Here is a 19624-nt window from a genome sequence, read left to right as displayed (position 1 = left end):
GGTCGGCAAAGACCAGATGATCGCTGCCCAGGCAGCACAATTTTTAGGGACTCTCACAGGCTGGCGTCTGCTTGGCTGTCCTGTGACTCAGTTCCCACCTCCGCAAAGCTCAGCCTCTGACCGTGGGCAGGACACGGACCAGAAGCTCCGGTGGTGTCTTCTCCAGACCCACCTGCAGGGTCCCATCCGGCACAGGCTGCTCGCTGGGGGGAAACAGGAAGGTTCTGGGGCGCCGGTACCTGCGTAGGACGCCATGCGAGGAGGCCTTTCCAGGTTCACTGTGCCACAGTCATTTCTCTGTCTGCCAGCTGCCCTGCTTGCCCGTGTGATGGCAGAGTTGCTCGCCATCACGTGGGTGGGAGCTAGGGCTCGGCCTCTGCCGCGAGCCGCGCTGTGCGCGCCGCAGGCTTTGGGAGCTTTAGGAGCCGGCGCAGCGGGTCACACCTGCTCCAGTCATTCTCTTGTCTGGATCCCGTCACTTTTCAAAGACGTCCACTCCTTGTTTGGGGTTGGGGAAGCCATTATGTTTGTCATTTCCCTGGAGCTTGGGGAAAAAGAAAAAAAAAAAAACCGTGCACACTGAGTGCTCAGCCGGAAGCTGACTTTAAAGTAGTTAAAGTTCTGACACGTGGCTGTTTCCACACGTGCAGGCGATCGCTTCGTCCAGCCTCGCTGAGTTTTAGTCATAAACGGGTTGTGTTCTGTGGGTCTGAACGGACATGTCTGGCGCGGGTTACGTGCCCCATGTCTGAGTGGTGGCTGGTCACGTGGTGTCCCGCGCAGCGTCTGAATACAGCTCTCGTCAGAGTTAAACACACACACGTCCCTACGTGCGTGAGCCAGCGTCCAAAGGAAAAGCCACGTTCACGCCTGACAAACCTGTCCTTGAGCAGGCGTCTCACTTGAGGCAGAGCATTTGATTTCGAGAGATGTGTATTCTCAAGGTGGGCGGTTGGACTTGTTCAGAATAGATGAGAAACATTCCAAGGTACCAGCAGGCCCGCATCTGGTGCCGCAGCCCGCCGGTCCTCCCACCGTGTGTCTGTCACAGCCCTGGGGACGGTAGGCTCTTCTGGGGGGACGATGAGCTGAGGGCCTCCAGGTTGATCGGGTAATAGTTACAAGAGCCCAACCACGCCTGCGACGGTCTCACCCCATGGTCACCGCGCACTTGCCGTCCCCCCGCGGGCTCTGGTGATGGCGCTGTGGCACCAGGGGCAGGGAGTGCAGCTCACACCCGATTTCTGGGTGTTTTTACCCATTCTCCTGTCCTTCCAAGACCCGTGCTTGGCCCTGAGGGGATAATGAGTACATATCTGCTGTAAGCATGTCCGTAAACACTTTGGTCCCGGGTGAGGAAACAGAACAGTAGATTAAAGGAAAAGGCTCAGTGCCTTGACGTGGGGAGACTCCAGTGCCACAACCCTAGCTCCCGGGACGAAGGCCAGGCCTTCACGTGGTCACCTGTGAGAGACTGTGTGAGGTGTCAGATTGCTGAGACCCGGTAGGGCCCACGTCTCCTTGCTGGGGTCCGGGCAAGTAAGTGTCTTGGTCTCCCCTGAGGCCTCCCCGAGAAAGCAGCCGGGACTCCCTGTGGACGAGTGCGCGTGGCCGTGTTCCAGAAAGACTTCACCCGCGAGGTCGCAGCGCGGGGTCTGGCCCTCAGGTGGCAGTTTGCCAGTCAGCGGTGAACATCTAAATGAAGCATCCTAAATAGCCCCCATCGTTTTTGGAAAATAGAATAAAACTCTCACTCTTTCCTCAAACTGTTACTTGCAAACTCACCCAGTGGGGTCTACAATTATGGCCCCAGGAAGTTGCTCCCAGCCTGGCTGGCGCTTGGCCGGTGTGGGCGCTGAGCAGCCGGGATGGGGCCCAGCCAGGAGCCACGGCGGCCAAGACACCTGCGGAGGCAGGGCGGGCCCATGGAACTCGTGAGGTCTAAACAGGAGCAAGTAGCAAATTTTCCAACGACTCTGCCTTTACCAACCTGCCTGCCAAGAAACACCCTGCAGTCATCCTGAATCATCCTGAACGTGGTGTCAGAATAAGATCAGATGAAAACCAGCGCCCAGAGGCGTTGCTCCACCTGTGCGCACGGGAAGTTGCGTGTGCTGATAGGCCCCAGCGCCGAGGGGGGGCTCCTCCAGGGCCGCGGACTCCGGTCAGCGATGCGGACGCCGGCCACCAGGGCCCCGGGGTAGGGGCGGGGCTTCGGTCCGGGCGACACCGCGGACTTCAGTAAAATATGACCCACTCAGTCTGTTTCTCCAGATGCTCTGCAACTCCAAACTGCATGTACACACAAGTGGAACATAGGGACTAAGACGCTGAGTACAAAAGGATGACTTTGAATTGCAACAGAAGCTTCGGATAAAGGGGTTAATCCTGGAATACACTGTAGATTCTTTTCTAAAAGGCTAGTTTGTGAATGTCTCAACCTTTCTGTCTTATTTGGGATGTGAATTAGTAGTGTAACTCACTTAGTTAAAATGCAGGACATTAACTGATACTTTCCACTGAAATTATTATTTTTTTTTTGGATACATGTACCTTTAAAGCCGCATTTTGACAGCTAGTTGTTTCAGAGCAGATCTGAACGGGAGAAAGCCAGGCTGAGGAAGCACAGCCTGCATGACACCCTAAGTGTTAAGAGAGCCCAGCTGGGCCCACAGCGGCTTGACGCCATGTCCGAATCTGAGGAGCAGCTGCCAGGCTTCCAGACCAGGGAGCAGATCCCAATTATGCCGCAGGATCTGCGTGACTTTAGAGAAGTTGTTTAACTCCTGGGCTCTGAGCCTCGGTTTCCCCATCAGTTAAATGGGCATAGTAAGTTCTTAACAGAAGTGCTGTAAGGATTAAACGAGATATAAAGCGTGCAAAGCACTAAATTCGGTCATTGAAACACAGAAGCTATTTTAGCGTTTACGCAGCTGTGCTGCGTCTGAGACAGGCAGTGGGCTGCCCGTAAGTCTCAGACATGCACCCGATTCCCTTCCAGACTGCAGCTCCCCGAGCAACAGCAGGGCCAGGCGATGCCCCGTTCCTGGGCCGGGGGACTAGCGTGAGAAAGGATTAAGGTGAATCTCCCTCCCTGTTTCTTGGAAGATGCAGCTCTTGGAAAGGGAGAGGAGCTGGCAGGCAGTGTGTCCACGAGCAATCCAGAGACGCCACTCCTGGCTTAGTAGTAGCACCTGTTCAGAGCCCTCCCTCTCCACCTCAGCGTCTTCTACCCAACGCTCTTTGGTGTCCGCTTGGCATCCAGAGGACAGGGGCTCCCGAGCACAGGGGTGCTGTCTTGCTCGTGCTCCCAGTCCTCAGCACAGCTCGAGCTGCGCCGGGAAGCAGCTGTTGGTCTCGTCCGTGAATGAACGCACCTTTGTGCCAAGTGAAGGTCTGTAACGTAGAGCCGATTCGCAATGACCTCTGCTGAAGGTGACTGAGGGTGAAAGGGAGGGACAGAACTTTCTTTTTCCTTGTGTCTCGACATTTGTGTAACAAAGGTGTGCATGTATTTTTTCTGCCAAAGGTGGCAGGAGTGTTTACTTTTCACTTTATGCCACTGCTTCCACTCGATTTCCTAGCATGTGTGTCACTGTATCACGTGCAGTGAGACGCACTCACCCCTCCACCCACCGGCCTTTCCCCTCACACACCCTACTTCCGTGGCACCTTCTCGAACGTCCATCTTTGCTCTTGGCCCCACCCCTCCTGCAAAGTGGGTGTCATAAATCTGCAAACACTAACCCCACTGATTGGAGACTGTTTTCTTGAGGGTCTCTGAGTCTGTTTCTTACAGGTACCAGTGAAGGGAGGATTTTTAACCTACATTTAAAGGAAATAAATGCCTATTAAAAAAAACAAATTATTAAGTAAATTGCTGCAAACCTCATCTATACACTTAAAGGTATAACCATCTGCATTTCTGGAGCACTTTTTTGGATCAGCTGCTACACACCAGACATCATAGATACAAAAAAGAAAATGGAATTAGAGAATTGTGCCGTAGACCAGTTCACATTTAACCATTTAACGGGGAGAAGGCACGTATACCCCCAAAACCCATGCGCTGAAAAGGGCTGGAAAAGGGGTGTGGGTAAAGCGATCGGGTGCCATGCACCCTAAGCGTGGGGGAGTCTAAGCGTTCCCGGGGAAGGCGGCGGGAGTCCTGGGTGGTCACCGCCAGGCCGCCCTCCACGGACACCTCCGCATTTTTCAGACAGATGTGGGTATTTCAGACGTGGCACTAGCATCTGGAAAGGCCCCGCAGCGCGAGGGCGGGAGCAGGAGGGGACGCCGGGCACAGCACGTTCAGAGTAAGTGCTGTAGGTGGTGAGGAAACGGGGTGAGTTTAAACAAGGGAGACCCGAGCTGCCCCTTCCTTCGTAAGACGGTTGAAGGGCAGCCTCCCCGGATGGTCCAGCCAAGGCTGATGTTCTCAGGGAGGGAGGAGCGGGCGGTGTGGAGGCAGGAAGGATGGATGGGGTCAAACCCAGGTGAGACAGACTTTGTCACCCAACCAGCTGGGAAGAGTGGTCGTGAAGCACTTAAAACAACGCGTGTGACACACGGAGCTGAGTGTCTGGGGCACGGCTCGGTCTCTACATCACGGCTACGACTGTGATTCATGAGGAACCAGGACTTGCCTGCCCCGCCAGCAAAGGCGGAGGCGACCTGGCTCGCATCCTTGTGGTGCCGCTGCTCCCCGCGCAGCTGTGGGCGGAGCGCGGCTGCTCCGCTCCCTGGGCACCGGCGTCCGGAGCTTTCAAGGATGCTTTGTTAAAGGAAAAAGCAAGATGCACAAGAGAAGCAGAAGCAGGACTCACACTTGTACTTGCCTGTATTTGCATGAAAGCTTCTGAAGGGAGGGCGGGCGCCGACAGGTGTCTGCATGTCGTCACTGTGCAGAGCAGGCGGGGACAGGCGGGAGCTCTCGGTGCGTTTATTCGTCCTTTATTCAGTTTTACTTATTTTTGCACCAGGCGAATGTAAAGGAAGGAAGGGAAGGAGGGACGGGAGAGGAGGAGGGACGCCAAGGCTCGAAGGAAGGAAGCGGTCGGGCGGGAGGAGGCGGGCGAGGAGGCGGTGGCGGCACCGTCCCGTCAGCGGCCCCCGCGCAGTCACCCCCGAGCAGCTTCGGGGCTCCCCGCGTATCTCGTGAGCGACACGTGCTCTTCTTTCCAAGATCCTCTAGTTTAAAACTTGTCTTACAAAGTCTGAAACCAGAAGCCGCAGCATTGTTCATCCACTTCCTCCGTAGTAGTTATCGTTTAAAGAACGACTTTTCAAAATAATTAAAAGAATGTGTTTTCTCCAGTAACATTCAGGAAATGCCAGTCAGTGACAAACTGGGAAGAAATGGCAGTGGTCAAACGCTACAGAAATCCTTCAGAATCTGGAAGGAGAGTGGTTTTATGTCTTAGTCATGCTTTTTTTAACACAGCAAAAGAGTACAAGGAAGATGTTATGTACCAGTGGGGGAGACGTGAACATGGCCTGTTTCCTGACATGATGGAAGCAGTAGGAAGTTCCTTTTTTGTTAAAATCACACTTCGACTATGCGGAATTTTTTCTCCCTCAGGAGATGAACGCTGAAGGGCTTAGCTGCGAGGAGTGGCGGTACCTACAGCGTACTTTCCAAAGGTTCAGAAGGACGTGTGAGCGTGTGGCGTGTGAGTCACGTATGCCTGTGGGTGCGTGTGTGTGTGTGTGTGTGTGTGTGAGTGAGATTCGTGTGCCCGCCGGTACAAGGCGGCGTGGACAGCGTGGTCCAGGAAGGCACAAGGCAACCTGCCTGCATCTCTTTTTCTTAAGTATTTATTTCCTAAACGTTCATTTCTGAAACATCCTTATACATGTTGCAGATTGAGAGTAGGAGTCACAACTCCTTCCCCATTTAGGTGAAGATCAGCTGTCTCCTGGGTGCAGTTTCCTGAGCCCTGCTCCCAGCACCCGGGACAGCTGGCTCCCTCCATCAGAGGCGTCCTGGCATCGCCAGATGAGCAGTGATGGCCCTTCGTTTACAGAGGAGGAGGAAACTCCCCTCCTCGTGGGAAGACTTTTCTGAGGCCAAAGCGTTTATTCATGACGGAGCTGCAAATGAACTCTGGCTTCAGGGCACCTTCCAGCCTCTCTCACTGCAGTGGCTTGCTTGCATAGGATTAATTAAAATAGACTTTCTCCCAAGACACTCAGTATGAAATGTGTGTACGTGGGAGTGTGATTGTGAATGCAGGAAATCCCTCCTTCTGAGAAACAGGGTGTATGCGCTCCTGAGAATTTCATCCATCATCTGTAAACAGCTTATCTCTTTCTTTCACATGCTCCGAAATCACTAAGCAAAATGTCAGATTTTTGTAAACACCGTCTTTCTTTCAGTTCATCCTCACGCAGAAAACAGAAGGGACTGTTTGTCACTGAGCTCTTCTCCCTGCAGCCGCTGTGCTGGGTGCCCATTACAGAAGAGGAAATAACACAGAAGGAGAACTCGGTCACCCCGGAGTCGGGGGCAGGGGTCTCGGGGAGCCCGGCCCTGCGCCGATGCCGCGATGCCCAGATGCTCGGCTCCGCAGGGCCCTGGCCAGCTGCAGCCAGGCAGGGTGTGGAAGGGCCCGTGCCAGCCTGGAGAGGCGTCTGTTCCAGGATCTAAAGAGCAAACCTCTGGAAGGAAGGAGTGAAAGCGGGGGGAGGACAAGAAAAGAACAAAGTTCAAACCTAATTCTGTAAGGACTGAACAAAACAAACAAACCGTCCACCTGCCCAGCCTCCAGACTCAGTCGGTGTCACTGCGCCAGGGCGATAAGGCGAAACGATGGCCCTAGCTGACCACGCTTACCAGGACGGCTAAGTTGTGCTCGCTCTCCTCTGTCCGCACCCAGAAGGAAGCTGTGTTTACACAGAGTGTGTGCATGTATCCTTAGATTATAAGAGTATGTGCGTTGCTGCAGAAATCGCACTGAGGTCATCTTTGCTCCGTTAAATGCTGGCCCGCCTGTGAGAATCCGTGAGGGGAAGTTCACGTCTCTCAGTGAACAAGACGAGCAACCGTGCCTTTCTCCCCCACACGCACCGGCCACGCCTTCTTCGTTGCGCTTTTCGGCTGATCCCTTGGCAGGTTGCGCCCGAGGACGGCCACCCAGGACGAGAGTTGGCTGGTTTGTCGGTGGTGTTTGGTGTTTTACTTTTGAGGACCACAAGCAGAAAAATAAGTTCCATTTCAGTTATAAATCTTTAAAATGCTTTGTCAGACACTTTCAACTAATGATCTGCTTTTACAGTAAAACGGGAATAAATGGCACCCGGCCAGGCGGGTGGGCAGCAGACTGCCTTGGAGGGGAGGGTGCTCACGAGGCCCCGCCTCCAGGGCTCCAGCATACCAGTCACCCCGAGCGCCCGTCGGAGCAGAAGCACGCAGCGCAGCCCGAGGCCACAGGAGGCTCCAGGTGTCTGTGTGGGGCCCTGTCGTCTGCGTCAGGCAGGATCCACTGGGCTGTTTAACAAGTGAACTCGGAAATAAACCCAGGATGCTCAGCACACAGAAGTTTTCTTCTTGGTCACCTCACAGCCCTGATGCAGGCTGGGCGGCCCCTCCACTTGGTGGCTCTGCCGTCTGGAACCCGGAGTCCTCTGGAAGGAGCGGCGCCTTGAGACGTATGGGATGAGGGGGGCCAGGTGAAGCCTCCCATTACTTGGAGATCGGATTTCAGGTCCCAGTCCTGCCGGAGGGAAGCTGGCAAGTACAGCCCTTGATGGGGAATGCAGCCCTGTGCCCTCCCTCCCAGGTGCGTCAGCGGGGCTGTGGGGACCGTGGGCCACCCGTGCCTACACCCGCATCCCACCAGCTCCCCTCACCCTGCTCTGTTCTGCCCCGTAAACGTCGTGGGCACAGTGGGGCCCCGGGTCTGCCTCCCGGGGAGGGACGTGGACTCAGGTTCCAGTGTCACTGCTGTTTCCCGCAGACGCGGTCAGAAGCGGCTGTGGGCCCGGATCGTGCAGTGTGACCTTCGCCGCTGGCCAGGCTGCCTCGTGTGCACGCGCACTCGGGCTCGCTTCCCCAAACACGGGTTACTTTGAAGCAAATCCGAGTTAGTGTGAAATTTTATCAGAGATACTCCAGCATGAATTCCTAACATAGGAAGTTTCTCTTCGGTGAAACCATAGCCACCCATCAACCCTTTAATTATTAGCAGACATCCAGGCCCAGCTCAGAGCCCCCAGACTGTCGCACAGATTTATTTTCATAGTTTGTTTGGATCAGAATCCAAACAGCATCCACAGGGCGCCCTGCTGACGGGACTTGACCCTCTCCCGGACCTACGTCGGTTCCCTCCCTCCTCCGCCTTCACCCCGCCTCTTGTGCCTGCTGGCGCTGAAGCGGGGTCCCTCATGGTCTAGAGGGTCCCGCAGTCTGGACTTGGCTGGTTTCCCCCCTGGGGTGTCACCTACCGTGTTCCTCCGGCCCCTGAGTTTCCTGCAAACTGGCAATTGGATTAGAGGCCTCACCAGATTCAGAGGTGACCTGTGTCTTCCTACAGTCATCACAATGCGGGGGACACACAGGGGTCTGCTCTCCCCTCAGTCATGGTGCCGTTGGTCAGAGGGCCCCAGTCACCAGCCACCCCATCTGTTAGAAAGTCACCCATCAACCTTTCCAGTCAAGGATGCTCGTTACCTAGACCCGACACCTCCTCAGCCTTACGAGGTGGCGTCCTCCTTCCTCCCTCACTGACGAGCAGATGGGTCATGAAGCAGTGGCTCCTGCTGCACGCAGGACCGCAGGACAGCAGGACCGCAGGGCAGCAGGACAGCAGGACAGGAGGACCGCAGGACAGCAGGCCCGCAGGGCAGCAGGACTGCAGGACAGCTGGACCGCAGGACCGCAGGGCAGCAGGACCGCAGGACAGCTGGACCGCAGGACCGCAGGACCGCAGGACCGCAGGACCTCAGGATCACAGGACAGCTGGACCGCAGGACAGCAGGATAGCAGGACCGCAGGACAGCTGGACCGCAGGACCGTTGGACCGCAGGACCGCAGGACAGGAGGGACAGCAGGACCGCAGGACAGCTGGACCGCAGGACAGCAGGACCACAGGACCGCAGGACCGCAGGACAGCTGGACCGCAGGACAGCAGGGTAGCAGGACCGCAGGACTGCAGGACAGCTGGACCGCAGGACCACAGGACAGCTGGACCGCAGGACAGCAGGGTAGCAGGACCGCAGGACAGCTAGACAGCAGGACAGCAGGGTAGCAGGACCGCAGGACAGCTGGACCACAGGGCAGCAGGACAGCAGGCCCGCAGGCAGCAGGACCGCAGGACAACAGGGTAGCAGGACCGCAGGACAGCTGGACCGCAGGACAGCAGGGTAGCAGGACCGCAGGACAGCTGGACCGCAGGGCAGCAGGACAGCAGGCCCGCAGGGCAGCAGGACCGCAGGACAGCTGGACCGCAGGACAGCAGGGTAGCAGGACCGCAGGACAGCTGGACCGCAGGACAGCAGGACAGCTGGACCGCAGGACAGCAGAGTAGCAGGACCACAGGACAGCTAGACAGCAGGACAGCAGGGTAGCAGGACCACAGGACAGCAGGACAGCAGGACCGCAGGACCGGTGCTTCATGCCGCCCACCCCTTTCCCAAGCAGGGGTGTCCGTTCTCTTTCGATGAGGACGGTGGGTTCTAAGAAGTGAAGAGGCGTTTATTGGAGGGAAAAAGTGCTGTCTCCTGAGGTTTCCCTTGTGTTTGCTAAGCGCGCTAAGTGCCCGTTAACACTGGTGACAACAGGAATAAGAGCTTTCAATGAGCACGAACGGCCCTTGTGCTGTGTGATTGGCACGTGCGTTCCCTCCGGTCAGCTTCTCAGGGCCCGGAAGTCGATGCCCTGATGATTTCCGCCTGCGGTAGGAGCCCGAGGTGTGCAGAGGGGTGGGCGGTGTCTTGCCCATGGTCACCCACGAAATGGTCACCTGTGAGATGGTAGCCTGGGTTACCTGGGCCCTGTGCCTGGTGGTCCAGCCTCTGAGCGCATCGCAGGCAGCTTCCCACGTGTTTATGGTGCAGGCAGCGGACGAGGAGGTGGGACACGGAAGGGCCTTCCAAAGAAACGCAAGTTCTCAGCCACTTTGTGTGAAGACATAGCAGGTGGTGGGCCGGGGGGTTAAGGTCATCTGGTTGGTTGGCGGAGCTGAGGGCTGCTGGGGGGTCAAGTCCAGAGGTCGCCCCTGGCTTTTCCGTCCTACCCGGGAAGCCGCGGAGCCCACAGCTTTGTGCAGGTCCGTCAGCCCCATGCTGACCGCCCGCCAGCCTCCCCACGCGCTTCCCGAGGTGGATGTGCTGGATGCTGGCTTTGCCTGGCGTTGGGGGCAGAGGGCTCAGAGCACCTGCAGTCCCCGCCCTGGCCGTCTGCTCCAGTGACTTCCCCTTGGGGATCTGAGATGCACGCAGCAGGATTCCTTTCGTGGTAAAAAGGAGTTCTTTCAGCTGTTAGGTGACCCTTCTTTCACTGCAAATGCTATTTATTTCCCTGGCCACGGTCCCAGGACAGCCTGGAGGTAAGAGGACGCTCGCGAGACCTTCAGCTCCCAACGCCCTCTGCGCCCACCCTTCCACGGAGCAGGGCCCTGGCCCCACCTGCTCCATCCTGCTGTCACGGGGAGACCCAGGTGACGACTCGCCACCACATCTGCCTGTCCCTCCACTTCGATGTCGGTGCCTTATATGTGGTTTCAAGTGTGCGTGTGCACGCATGTTTGCACGCCCGTGCATGCCTGTGTGTCTGCACGTGCACATCTGTGTGTGTGTGTGTGTGTGTGTGTGGTGTGTGGTGCGAGGACAGTGGGAAGGAGAGGGGAAAGCAGAGCTCTAAGGGAGGAGGGAGCCGGTGTGTCCTCACACGAATTCCGGTTCGACTCAGCACAGCGCCCAAGCCCGGCCGAGGGTGTGCACACCGGACGCACGCGGGGAGGAGCGGGGCGCCAGGAGCCCCCTTTGACAGGCCCTGCGGGCTCTGTGGGGAGCAGCCCTGATGACAGCCTGGAACATGAGGTGACTCGTGCCAAGCGAGCTGTCTCACAGCTCCCTGTGAATCCGCCAGGCGTTTCCTTGTCAGATTTTTTTCCAGGAAACAGCAGCAGGGAATCAGAAGTTTTTTTTTTAAATCTGCCTGGCAAGAGCCGAGGCTCGTTTAAGATGCAGCTCACTGACTCTGCCCAAACCCCCGGCGGGGGCGTGCTGTGCTCTGGGCCAGGTGCTCACTGCGCCGCTGACGGGACAGACGTGACGGAGAGAGAGCTTCTGAGACCAGAAGCAGCCAGGTGCGGGCGTCGGAGCGGCCGGTCCACCCCGACTGTGAAGACAGCTCCGCGGGAACGTTGCAAGGAACAGAGTGGTGAGGCCAGGGGCCTGGAGTGAGGACACGGCTGTGAAGTGCGCTTGGGGCTCTGTGTGCGACTCGAGTCTGCAGCTGCATGACCCTAGAGGTGCGTCCTCTGTCTCCTGTAGTTCAAGTTGAGGGAAGTGAACCTGCCGTGCTCCTCGGAGAGGCCCTGCTGCTGCTGACAAAGCCTCAGGCTCGCCGGGGGCACAGTCTTGGCATGGAAACGTGTGTCTGGAGCAACAGGTACTTCTCTTAGTTAAGTGAGAGCCGAGCAACGCAACCCCCTTCTACAGGAAGAGCAGGTGCAGTTGTAAGAGGGGAGGAGTGGCACTTCGCTCACGTGGTGGTGCTCCCAGCCGCCATCCTGTGTCTCTCCTCGTCGGCCCAACACAGAGGTCGTCTGAGCTGCTCGTGGGCCTCCGACTTGGTCAATAAAAATATATTAAAAATAGTGTTTTTTGTGAAAATGGTAGTGGAACCGAAACAAGAACCATTAGATCAGGATGAACTGGAGCTCCCTTCCATCCCTGCCGTTTCCCTGAAAAGTGACAGGAGACTCTTTGGAATAAGAGACAACGCCGTGGGACGTCTGTCCTGTGGAAGCCCAGCCCCCGAGCGATTCGGGTTTGCCTAATTACCTGGGAAGACTGTGAGCCACCTGACCTGCTCTTGTCAAACTAAGGACGCAAAGTCACGAGTAATAAGCGTGCTCCCGCGTTGCTGCGCGGCTCCCTGCTGTTCCTTTAAGGGCCGCGATAAAGCCCGAACTCATCGTTCTCACCACCTGAGACAGTGCGTTCACTGATCTGCTCTGTTTTATTTTACGAAAGTGTCCCTGAGCCCCGCGTTCCTAAGTGAGTAAGTAAACCAGAGCGATGCCAGCGGAGCAGCTGCTTCAGCTCTTCAGCGGAACACGTATTTTGCCAGCCCAGCTGTGCCGCGATCGAAAGTCTATCCTTGGTGGACTTGAACGAAATGGCCGGATTTTCCCCCAAACTGACGGAAATGAATGGGGAAGAAAAGCAGCTTTGCTTTCATTAGAAACCTCGACAAAGTTCAATTAGAACCTCTTGTTTTCCCTAATCTCCCCAGGACGGTTCTGCTGCCCTCATGTCTCAGCAGGGACCTCTTGGCTCAGGCCAGGACCACCTGCTCCGCCCAAACTGGGTCCCTCCTGTGACGCCAGCCTCTCCCACGGCCCAGAAGCCGCCTCCGATACCGCGTCACCTCGCCCCATCACCTTGGCCACGTGAGGGGCAGGCCTAAAACGGGGAGAACCAGCCTCGCGCTGCTCTGGGAAGGACGGGAGCACTGTAACGGCTCCGGTGAACCCAGCTAAACTCGCGATAAACCTCTAATGTATGTTTCCGCGGGATTAGCAACTCAAACATAGTGAGCAGAGAAGTCTAATGAGTAAACTAGACTTTTTCCTACACTTGCTCATGAGAACTGAATGGTCCAAGTTCTGCTGAAAGTATTTTACATAAAAATAGGTGATGCTCGGTGTGTTTGCATGTGGCGTGTGAGCTTTTGGAGAGTAGGTTCCTCTTTCCTGTCTGGTGGTGTCCGGAACAGCAGAAGGCCGAGTCCTGAGGAAACCAGATTGCCGTCCGGTGAGTCGGCGCTTTGCGCTGTCCCGGCCTGTGGGGAGCTGGGTGCTGAGCGCCCCGAGGTGGAGCCCCACGCCGTATTTCCACCCACACTGGCAGGGGCAGAGGCAGCACTGCCCTTTCACAGTCTCGCTCCCGGGGAGCCCCCCGCTCAGCCCACTTCCCTCCAGACTGGAGCTGAGACACGGAGGCCTGGGGGTGTGCACGGTGCCACATGACCAGATAGATGTCCACGAGCTGACGTTCACACACAGCCCCCGGGAACGCTTTCCTGCCTGGTTACTCCAAATCAACTTTTTTAAATCACATTAACAGGTTTTATTGTGCAGTTTATAAATCCACCTTGTACTAAGGAGCAACACATTGGAAATAACATGTAAGTTGTGTTTGTGCACCTAACCTCTGCTCCAGACGCCTGCTGAGTGGTATGATGCTGGGCCCCGCCTGATCACTAGACCTGGTGTTGTCTGTTTCTTGTAAACAAGGAACGTGAGGGGGAGAGAAGCCACACGGTCACACAGCGCGTAGCGAAACAAGGTTTGAACCACCGGATACCTGACACCAGCGTCACGGACAGAAGTGAGGAACGATACGGACAGAAAATGAAAGTGTAAACAGCTGCCATCAGAGCTGAGGAATCGGGCAGTTTGGGACCACGGAGAAAAGGTGCAGAAGCCCCCAGCCAGCCCTGTGGGGAGCCCTCGCTCTGCGGCACGGCCGGCGATGCGCTGCAGCCCCGAGTAGGTGCTCAGTGCGCGGTGCTCCGTGTGTACCAAAGCCTGGAGACGGAAGGCCGCGGACTGCCCTGGGGAGACCAAGCAGCGCTGCAGCCACGCAGGCCTGGGCCCAAACCTGCGTCTTGGGCAGACCGGTGTGGGCGAGGCTGACCCAGGCTGCCGTGGGGTGGCCAAGGGTAAATGAGGCAGCACGTGCCCTCCCAGGCTTGTGTCCGCACAGCGGCCTGTCAGGCAGTGGTGGAAAGGTGCTTGCATCTTGCATTCTTACCTTAACAACAGGACTTCACGAGGACGTGTGGGTTCTGTCTAAGGGTCTGAAGGTCAGAGACTCCTCTCTTGTCGTAAGTCCCATCCACGTTACCCGAGAGCTTCTAGCACCTGACGGTGACGTTGAACCATTTCCAGGAGAGAAGGGACCGGCCTCAGACACTGCGGATACACAGTGATTACAATGCAGATTATTTCTTTTCAATTTACCAGTTATAAACATCCAGCCCAGTGCTTTTTGGAGAAAGTCACCCCAAGTTACGAGTTACTCATCCGACTACACTACTCACTTCATTCTTCAGGGAGTAAATCGAAGCCTCATTAATTTCAAGCACCAGAATGGGTGATTTTTAATTTTCCTGGCTGTCAAGTTAATAAATCCTAATTAATCTAAGCATTACTTAGCAGAGCGGCTCACCTAACAGGTGGCGAGTGGTTTCACCCCAGGGCTGAGAAACGCACACCTGGGGAGACTTCCTCCTCCTCGACGGTCTGACCGGCATCAGCCCTGCCAGAGAGGCACGTTCGCAGAAGGCAGAACATGGTCCTCAGATGGGGGCATCCGTGAAGCTTTGATGCCCCCACCACACGTGCCTACGGTGGAGCGTGGACAGCGGGACAGTGTTGCAGGCCCTCCCAGGGTGCAGTGCACCTTCACAGCCAGGCCCAGAGCCTCCCGTCTCTGCTGCTCTGACCACCTCTCCCGTCCTCTCTCACCGACGCCATCCCACCTCCCGCCCTGCCTCCCCCGACCTGATGCTTCTCAACCGCTACTCCATCTGCGTGTCCTCATGTGGTCCCTCGTCCACCTGTTCTCCGTTTGCCCCAGGTGCCGGCGCTGAGGGAGGCCACTTCACAGCCTCCTCAAAAGGTGGGCTTCACGTCCTCACTTCCTGCTGGCTTACCCACCTCTCCGTAATGCCGCTGGCTGAGTTCTGACTTCCAAATCCAACTCGCATTTTAAAACCTCATCCTGATGGGCTCTGAAGCACATTGACGTCGCTGGGCACGTTCAGAGAGATTGCACCCCGCCTTCCCTTCTTCCCTCTCCACTCCCCACGTCCGGGTGTCCTGCCCTCCACCTGCGGCTCCCAGGTCTGTGTGCTCGCCCTTCCCGTCCTGCCGAGGTCCCAGGTACCGCCACGTGCCGAGGACCCTCGAGCCGGCACCCAGCTCGGACGGTTTATCGAAGACTGTCTTGACCTCGCTGCTGCCCGAGCAGCCCTGACCCCTAAGCGTGGTCGTCCTCCCCGCGGAAGCCCCGTCCTCCGTATCCTGCTCGTTCCCGGCTACACGCTAGCATCACAGACGCGCCTCCCCCTCCAGTCTGTGTCCCTCAGTCCTGGGACTGTCATGCCCTTCTGACATCAGGTCCAAACCCCTCCTCTCCACCCCCCCCTTCCTGCCGTCCACACCTCGAACAGAGGTTTATCGTCACTCAGCTGGACCACGCCAAGGGCCTCCTGCCCGGCCTTCTTGGCTGTAGCTCTGTGCCCCCCACATCCACCCTCCACACGGCCCTTATAATCGTCTGCATGAGATCTGGACACACCTGTGCCACCCCTCCTCCGCGTGAAGCCTTTTGTAGCCCTCGCATCCCTGCGGGGTGCATTCCTCCAGGTGCTACAGTTACCGGTCCCCCTCCCACCCGTCCGGCTGCCCCTGCGTGCCACGGGCTGACACGTCGGGCTCGGCCACCCGGGACACCCCCAGAGAGCCCCCGACGTGGCTCCATGTGCCTCTGTGCGCGGTCTCTGTCTCCTGCCTGGAAGGCGTCTTTTGTTTGTTTACCCGTCTGTCTGGACTTGCCGTTCAGCCCTCAGCGCCCCCCCCAGGCCCCACCCCTCTGTCCGCCCACCGCTCCGCCCGGGTCTGCTCTCAGCAGTCGTCTTCTTCCTCAGCACGTACTTCAAGTAACAGAGCACATTTCCTCTAGGATCTTTCACTTGCCTCTTTCCATCCTAGATCCAGGTCTTCAGGGCAAAGGAGAAATCTTATTTTCAGTGTTTACCCCAGGGCGTGCCTGGTGCCGAGTGCTGAGTACTGAGTACTGGACGTACTCGGAGCGCTGACTCCACGGGGAGAGGCTCCCCGGCCGTCTTCCCTCTGGCGAAGCCGGCGTACATGGCAGGCACCACCGGCAGGCTCCCCGGCGGCTCCTCCTCTGGTCCTATTCAGGAGAGAGGACTTCCTGAGTCCAGTGTTCAGAAAAGCAATGGTGTGTTCTCTCTTTGGGGTTTTGTGGCTCTGTACAAAAGCCTTAATTTTTTTGAGCGACAACTGGTTTAGGCATTGAGTTCAATGAGATACACTCAAGCTGGTTAAGCTGTAATTTCTTCTTTGAACATCTTCAAACAATAATTTCTCCTGCGTTGTCTTAGACAGACTAAACCTTTCTGCCTTCAGTTTACTTGCCTTATGAGTGTGAAGGAGGGTGCAGTACGGTGCTACCTCCCCTCGCAGGTGTCCAGCATCCTGCCCGACACCAGCCTCAGAGCGGCCCTCAGAGGCCCTGGGACTGCCTCCCTCCCCTCCTCCCTCCTCCCTCCCTCCTCCCTCCTCCCTCCTCCCTCCTCCCTCCCTCCTCCTCCCTCCCTCCTCCCTCCCTCCTTCCTCCTCCCTCCCTCCCTTCCTTCCTTGACGGCACCTCCCCCACATCAGAAGGCTGGTCACACACCTTGCATCTTTGAGGGAAAGTAAGACGGCAAGTGTGAAGCCCTGGGATGACGCAGGGAACCTGAGGTGTTGGAAGGAACAGACACTCGATGTTTTAGGTTAACATTCAAAACAAGTGCGCATCACCTGTGATGTGATTTCTAAGAAAAACTTCAACTGTATCAAACCCTTGTGGGGAAGAGGCCAGCGTCACCAGGACACAGGAGGGACGGCTCTCGGAGGGCAGCCTCCAAGCCGCACTTTGCAAGTCAGATACCGGCGTGTTTTCTCAAGTCCCCCCACTTGCCTCAGTAGAGGGACACCTAAGACCTGAATTGAATTTTCTTACCAGTACGAAGGATGACTCCACTTGCTTTGGTTTAAAATATGTCAAAAAGCAAAGCTGAATCCTAAGTTATCAGCAAGGGGAAGTGTCGGCTTGTCTGTTTTCTGAGCGTTTTCTCTGCTTCCTGGAGGAATGAGCTGGTCCAAGAGCAACATGCTCTCTGAGAACCCTTACAACACTAGCCTCGCATCTTCCGCCGGAGGGCTGCTTCCGTCCCGCTCCCTTCCCCCAGCGTGCGGGCGCGCCTTGCCCCAGTAAGGGGGGGCGGGCAGGGAACAGCGAGTGGAGAGGAAAAGTGCATGCAGGTAGGCAGGCAGCGGACGTGAACTCGGGCTGTCACCATCCAGGCCTGGATGCTGCAGAAGCTGAGTTCATGGCGGCGGACAGCCGGCGCGGCCTGGGAGGCAGACCCCCGGGTGTGAGCTGGTGACACTGCAAACCCACGCCGTGAACTTGGAGGTGGGCAGTGTGGGCGGGTCTCTGGCATGGAGACATGGCGGGAGGGGGTCTGCAGCACGATCTGGGCTCAAATATCAGCCCTCTACCAACAGCTGAGTGTCCTGCTCGAGTCTAGCACCGCCCTCTCCTGGAGCCCTCTGCAGCTCCTGCCGCAAACGGGGAAAGTGACACCTCTCCCGCGGGACTGTCGGAGGCAGGAGCGACGTAGCTCATGTGGAGAGCCCCGCAGGGAGGCCAGCAGAGGGCCGGGCACAGAGCAAGACGCTGGGCGGATGCAGTTTCAGCCCCCCTCTCCGAGGTCTGACGGACTTCCCGCGAGGGACTAGGGTGCTGTTCCCCCGAGCGATGCCGATGGCGCTGCAGAGCCTGGACGTGGAGCCAACGTTCAAGTGACGTCCGACGTGCCCTCGGCGCGGGAACCCGCTCGCTCTGCCCTCGAGCCCCACTGGGCTGTCGGTGGTCCACGCGCGCGGCACAGCGCGAGGCCCAGGGTGGGGGGACCAGATCCACGCCTCCCCTCCTGTTTTGTAGACACTGTCCCCCACACTCACCCAGCCTTACTGGCAGCTCTGGGGTAATTCCCTGTGATTTTGACATGTTGCTGCATTTGCTCCGCTCAAGGATATAACTGGGAAACAAGGAAGGGAAGGCAGAGCAAGAGGGAGGGAGGAAGGAAAATAAACCTGCAGGGCACAAACCCAGGGAGACGTCGGTGGGACTGGCCCCGCAGGTCACGCAGCCTCAGGACGCAGCGAATCCTAGAGGGAGCGTGTGGCTCGTCCCAGCTAGTGGAGCTGAGTGGACCAGGCAGGAGACGGCTTCCCGGCCAGTATGTGACTCCGAGGGACACAGGACGTTGTCCCAGGAACGCACGTGCCACCAGGCAGCTCACGGGGACCATCTGGCCACACCGCAGGCCTTCCTGCCTCTCCGGGCTCGCTCTGCACACTGCCTCGCACCCGGATTCCCCCTCCACGGCGGAGGGGCTGCTTTTCGGCCTGTCTGACCCCAGCGCGTTCTCTGGGGGGGCCCCTGGCCCCCAGCGCTTCGCAGAGTCAGCCCGGGAGGCGGGCAGCTCTGCCCCCCAGTCCACTCCCCTCAGCCCCGATGTCTCTCTGTGGTTTCATTTGGGAACCGAGGGAAGCGCCCGCTCTGCTCAAGCCTTTTCTTTGTGTCTTCGGTAAAGAAACCATTAGCAGACATCTCTGCCAGGCTCCTCGGTGCTCCAGAGAGCTGATCCAGGCCCCGCGCACCGTGGGACGGGGGGCCCCGGTGCGGGCAGCGGGAGGGGTGCCCTGCGTGCTCTCAGACTAGAGGCGTGCTCTCTCCACTGAGGTGGCCGCTCGCTAATTGCTTCGGACAGATTTTCTGTCTGGCTCTTAAACCCAGAGACTGCGCTGGAGTCTGAAGCCTGTGGTGTCTGTGTTTCTTGAAGGGAGACTGAAAGGCAGAGAGTGTTAAAATTCAGAATGGGAAAGGCTCTGGTAGCCGGGAGACAGGGCAGCAGGTGGGCGCGCGTCTCTGAGTGACAGTGATCTGCTGTCTGGCACGGGCTCCCAGGTGGGCAGGGCGACCCGCCGTGTGCCCCAGCTGTCCTCGCAGGGGACGCGGCCATCCCGAGGCCCTCGCAGCGCTCAGAAGAGGCCGGCAGCCCGTCTGCAGGCCGTCAGCCCTGAACCACACGCCCCCTAGTCCTCTGGGAGGGAAGAACTCAGGCTCCTGGGGAGTCACCCTGAGGCCACGAGCCGAAATTTCCAGGGCAGAGTAGGTGGCTCCTGCCGGAAAGGGCTTGTACCCGAGCGGACTTGGCTGTAGCTCCTTGTGACTCACTCACCCTTCAGATTCCGCAAGGACAGCCCCAGCCTGGGGCACCACCGCTGAAACGGCTCGCGGTGGGGATTCCATCCTCTGTGGCCGCTGGCCGCCTCCACTCCTCTGGCGCGTACCGGCCCCAGGACGTCACCGCCTGGCAGGTGCCACTGTGCACTATGCAGGGACGCAGCCTGAGTCCTGCCAGGGTTTCGTGTGACACTGACAGTGTGCAGACTGAACGCGTCCAGGCTGAAGTGCTGTCTGATTGTGCTCTTCATCAGCAGCAGAAGGGGTGTTTCCGTGGAACGTGATTTGGTCATGGAACGCTCATCTCCAGAACGCCTCTGTCGGAGCGATTTGCAAGGCG

General features: G+C 57.7%; 1 protein-coding gene across 1 annotated transcript in view; it reads left to right on the top strand.

The window, feature by feature from the left end:
• Window positions 1-19624, top strand: part of MYT1L (myelin transcription factor 1 like) — a 333949-nt gene that overhangs the window by 86029 nt on the left and 228296 nt on the right.

The sequence above is a fragment of the Camelus ferus genome, chromosome 15 (assembly GCF_009834535.1).
Source record: "Camelus ferus isolate YT-003-E chromosome 15, BCGSAC_Cfer_1.0, whole genome shotgun sequence".
Lineage (NCBI taxonomy): Eukaryota > Metazoa > Chordata > Mammalia > Artiodactyla > Camelidae > Camelus > Camelus ferus.
The sequence above is the reverse complement of the archived record's forward strand: the minus strand, read 5'-3'. Positions and strand labels throughout refer to the sequence as shown.